The following is a 5,948-nucleotide window of genomic DNA, read 5'->3' as shown; positions in this document are numbered from 1 at the left end:
CAGAAAAAATCTACTTGGCCCCCTGTTACGGATGACCGTGAGAAAGAAACCAAAGTCACCCAAAATCTGCCTTAGTCTCAAGAGACAGTCGATAGTCAAAAGAATCGACTCTTAGGATCACCATGGAGGTCCTATCCACGACCGGGCACCGAATGTTATAAAACATTTAGGACTCCACGTCGATGTCACAATTGTGTCCTACGAAATATCCGTATAAATCGCCTCTGTGATTGGTCAGTCAACCTTTTGACTTATGGCTCGTTGAACCCACCATCAACCAACGTCACAAAATAATTACCTTGAGTTATCAGCTCACGTGGGCAATTAAGGACCAAAAATATAATGTTTGTTCAGTTCACTTTGTGGTGTTCAAAATTGTCGTACAATTCCACATGAAAAACAAAATATATAAATATCAAAACGATGATGTCGTATAGAGTACACAAGAAAATGAATCTAATCCATAAAAGAGTACTACAACTCAGGAACACGTTTAATTCCCATGGAATTAACATGCCCTTCATGCTTATCTTGTCGTAATGGTTTAGTGAGAGGATCTGCTATATTATCATGTGTAGCAATCTTTTCTATCACTACTTCCTTTTGCTCCACGTAATCTCGGATTAGATGAGCTTTCCGTTGTACATGTCTAGACGCGACATAGTACTCGGACTCAGTCGTAGAATCTGCTGTAACACTTTGTTTGGAACTCTTCCAAATTTGATCGTAGCGCCATTAAGAGTAAAAACGAATCCAGACCGAGATTTCGAGTCATCTCGATCCATAAGTCAATGCCCAATCTTTAGTCCTCCGTAGGTACTTAAGAATGTTCTTGACACCATCCAATGTGATACACCGGATGCTTTGTTGGAATCGACTTGTCATACTCAATGCATATGCCACTTCCGGACGTGTGCATATCATGGCATACATGATTGATCCTATAGCCGAGGCATAAGGAATCCGTGTCATGCGCTCTTTCTCTTCCGGTGTCTCTGGTGCCTGAGACTTGCTCAAATGCACCCCTGGAGCCATAGGAAGAAACCCCTTTTGGAGTTAGTCATGCTGAATCTCTCTAGGATCTTGTCTATGTAAGACTCCTGACTGAGAGATAACATCCGACGTGATCTATCTCGATAGATACGGATGCCCAAAATTCTTTGTGCCTCACCCAGATCTTTCATCTGGAAATGGTTCTTCAACCATACTTTTACCGAAGTTAAGAGAGGTATGTCATTCCCAATCAGGAGTATGTCATCGACATACAATATTAGGAAGACAATCTTTCTCCCACTTGACTTGATATATAGACATGGTTCCTCGACTGATCGAGTAAATCCATTGTCTTTTATCACTTGGTCGAAATGATGATTCCAACTCCTAGAAGCTTGCTTAAGTCCATAAATGGAGTCCACCTCGGATTTCATGGCCTCAAGCCAAAGCTTTGAGTCGGACCTAGTCATGGCACCTTTATAGGTTGCGGGTTCACTACTCGTTAAGAGTAGAATGTCATCTATGTCATGTTCCTCGACCATACCAATGTATCTGTCCGGAGGAATAGAGACTCTACCCGACCTCCTAGGTTCCCCAGGAATATTAACCGCAGCCGGGATTGAGGGAACTGGTTCCTTCAATGGTTGTTCGGTATTTGGTTCTGGAATCTCCGACAGGTCGAAGGTTCTATCACTCTATGCATTCTCGAGAAACTCCTTCTCTAAGAATGTCGCACTAGCCGCAACAAATACACGTTGTTCGGTTGGCGAATAGAAGTAATGACCAAGTGTTCCTTTAGGATAACCTATAAAGTATGTCTTGACCGATCGCGGATCGAGCTTATCCTCGTGTCTCCACTTGACATAAGCCTCGCAGCCCCAAACCCGTATAAAGGACAAGTCAGGGACCGTTCCCTTCCATAGTTCATATGGAGTCTTGTCAACAGCTTTAGACGGACTTCGGTTAAGTATTAGAGCAGCTGACAGAAGAGCATAACCCTATAATGAATCAGGTAATACCGTGTGACTCATCATAGATCGAACCATATCAAGTAGTGTTCGATTTCTCCGTTCGGACACACCATTCAACTGAGGTGTTCCAGGTGGAGTTAACTGTAAGGCAATCCCACAGTCTTTAAGGTGTTGATCAAACTTGTGAGAAAGATACTCGCCACCACGATCTGAACGTAGTGTTTTAATCTTTCTACCCAGTTGGTTCTGTACCCGATTCTGGTATTCTTTGAATTTCTCAAAGGACTCACTTTTATGCTTCATTAAGTAGACATAGCCATATCTACTTAAATCGTCCGTGAAAGTGATGAAATACCTATAGCCTTCTCGTGCGGTGATTGACATAGGGCCACATACATCCGTGTGTATGAGTCCTAATAGGTCAGCAACGCGCATTCCAACACCTTTGAAGGAAGTCCGAGTCATCTTACCGATGAGACATGATTCACACGTGCCAAATGATTGAAAATCAAAAGCCGAGATAGCTCCATTCTGTATGAGCTGTTTAACGCGTTTCTCATTAATGTGTCTCATACGGCAGTGCCATAGATACGTTTGATCTTTGTCACCAACCTTTAACTTCTTATTCATTACGTGTAATATTTCGGTGGTCTGATCTAAAACATAAATTCCATTCATAGAGACTGCCTTGCCAAAAATCATATCGTGTAATGAGAAAATGCAATTATTATTCTCTATTACAAATGAAAAACCAAGTTTGTCAAGTGCAGAAACGAAATAATGTTTTAGAAAGATCTGGTACATAATAGCAGTTATATAAAAATAACTCAAATCCGCTAGGAAGTTGGATCACGTATGTTCCCCTCGAGACGGCAGCCAATCGTGCTCCATTCCGATACGCAGTCCACCTCACCCTTTACGAGGGGTTCGATGTTCCGGAGCCCCTGCACATGATTACACAGATGAGAACCACAACCAGTATCTAGTACCCAAGTTCCGTAACTTGCGTGGTTAATCTCAATCATATGAATAAAAGTAGAAAAGGATGAAGACATACCAACAGGTTTAACACGACCTGCTTTTATGTCCTCATGATAAACAGGACATGTGCGCCTCCAATGCCCAGTCTTGTGGAAGTGATGGCATTCCATGTTTTCGGTTTTGCTCTTTGTCGCGCCTGATGAGTTACTTGCCTCACCAGGCCCACTCTTAGCTGACCCTGACTTCTTGAACTTCGGTTTACCTACAGCTAGGCCTGCTTGAGCTTTGCCCTTACCCTTGCCCTTGTTTGACACAACGAGAACATCCTGTTTCGAGCTCCCACTGAACTTCATGTCCTTCTCGGTCTGTACGAGAAGGGAGTGCAGTTCATGGGGACTTTTCTTCAAATCATTCATATAGTAATTCGCTCTAAAGAGCGCAAAACCATCGTGGAGTGAATGAAGCATGCGGTCAATAACAATTTTCTCGCTGATTTTACAATCAAGCGCCTCCAGTCTCTCGACATTCTCAATCATGCTGAGAATGTGTGGGCTAACCGGTTGGCCCTTCTGGAGTCTCGCATCAAAGAAGCGAGTGGTATGCTCATAGGTCACGATTCTCGGTGCTTTCGAGAATTCCTTAGTGAGCGTGGTGAAAATCTTGTTTGCACCTTGGGCTATGAAGCGTTTCTGCAAATTGGATTCCATTGCAAAAATGAGTACGTTTTTAATCGCACCCGCTTCCATGACGAAGTCGCTATACGTGGAGACCTCGTTAACTCGAGCCGTGGGGCACTGGGTTGGCGGGAGGGGCTCGAGTCGGATACTTGAGCTTCCCGTCAGCAGTGGCAGCATTCCGTAATGCCGCCTCCCATTCCGCGAAGTTTGATCCATCATTCTTCAGTCTAGTAGACTGATTCATCTGATTCATGAAGATCCGAAGCCAGGACTCACGGTCCAATGTGGCACTTGGCATTGGGTCATCGAGGATGCCATCCATTATGTTATTAGCAGTTTTAAAAACGTGATCTACGCTGAAAAAGAAAGAAAACAAAAACGAAATAAGCAACTCATCGAGGTGATTTAAGTCTATTAAAAGATTCATTTTAATCGTGTAGACTCATTGCACTTACATAATTGATCTCCCTCAAGAATAATACAAGTGATCCCAAGACTCAATTTCCGTAAATTGATAAGCCAACTGTTTAGCTAGTTCTTCCGTAAAAACTCTTGGTCGATAGATTTCCGTAAATCCTATCTATAGTCCACCATAATCACAGGATCGTACGAGTGACCATAGTGTTGAGATAAAATAGGTCAATCGGTTCCAACTTACCCGACGTAGAAGGGGTCATATTATGCCTACCGACGAAGAAGGGATTCATTGGAGTTTGACCTATAAAGACTGTTCTCAATTTTCGTTTATACGAGGAAGATCCCATCAACTTAGTTTTAATTCATTTTAAGTGAACGAATATCTAGCATTACGTGAATGAATCAACTTAGGTGATGGCTTAATATGATCGTGTGACATAAGAATGTCATAGAAAACTAACGCGTGACCTCTATATGAGTCAATTTTCATGCAATTATTAGGTGGTTTGGTTTTTAGGCGGAAAATGATGCAATCTATCGTTACGAAAAATAAATAAAAGAATGCAAAACGTAAATAAAAATTCCTAGTGTGGCCTATCCTAGTAAAAAGAACATAACAACTTTGGAATCCACCGTTGGACCCGAGAAGCTAGTCTTGATGTTCCATCTTTGTCCATGCAGCGGGAGTGAGCATCCGATCTCCATCTTTAGTCTTCTCAAAATTACAATTAAAATTTACAAAATATAAACCTATTTACATTCTAAATAAAAACTGTAATTACAAGTGAAAAATCCAAAACGGAGATACGAGATCTCAAAATACAACCAAGACCGTGTTCCATCATTACGGTAACACGTTCTACTAAGGCCACACTAAGTTACAACTGTTTGTAAAAATAAATACGTGATTAAAAGCATTCAAGGCATTCAAAATAACGATAAATAAAATGCATCAACTAAAACAAATTTATTCGTGACATAATTCCGTAATTATGTTAAATTTATCCAAACCACCTTTTAACGATTAAAATTATGTGATAAAACCGCTTCTATCTGTTTAATTTTAATCTATTACAATCCGTTACTTTAAATACGCTTTAAAATAACTATATGGTACGTGAGTGAATCGTTTCACTATCAAGCGAGTGTACAACATCCGTATGATGTACATTTTATGGCCAAAAGAGAATTTTGGAACAATAAGAGTAAAATCCAAAGCTGCCAAAACAAAATCCCTCGATCCAGGGACAAAAGTTCTCGATCGAGGAACAAAAGGGCTCGATTGACTGAACTGCTAGTCGATCGAGAGGTATGCCAAACAGTAAGTACTCGATCGACAGAACTAGAGGTCGATCGAGGACTTTAGTCAACAAAACTGTTCGATCGATCGAGTACGAGGACCTCTCGATCGAACAGAGGGGTTTTAAAAAGTGGTCGATCGAGTAAAGCAAGTACTCGATCGACCAAAAACAACACTGAAAAGCTCTCGATCGAGTAGAAATATGTTCGATCAAGGGCAAAAACATGCCGAAACATAAAACCCTCGTGAAAACAGTTTGACATAACAAAACAATTGTAATTTTTGATCTAAAACGCGGAAAATCAAAACAACAATTGTCAATATTTAACATATTGCTATAATCTCCGTATAAAATAACAATATGCAAAAGAACAAAACGAAAAATCTATCAAAAACAATCGTGTGATACATGTGACGGCACGGTTTTCAAGACAAAAACAACAACAAGTGCAACCGTGTAAACTGGACACGGTTCCCAAGACAAAAAAACGCAAAACAGCCGTGTGCAAAACAAAAAAAATGCCGAGAGGCTGCCGCACGGTTTTTAAGAAGAAAAATTATCGATTCAAAATCGTTTGATGAAAATCACATAGGAAAAATTTACGTGGC

This window comes from Silene latifolia, chromosome 5 (genome assembly GCF_048544455.1).
Source record: "Silene latifolia isolate original U9 population chromosome 5, ASM4854445v1, whole genome shotgun sequence".
Lineage (NCBI taxonomy): Eukaryota > Viridiplantae > Streptophyta > Magnoliopsida > Caryophyllales > Caryophyllaceae > Silene > Silene latifolia.
This window is presented reverse-complemented; position numbering follows the sequence as displayed.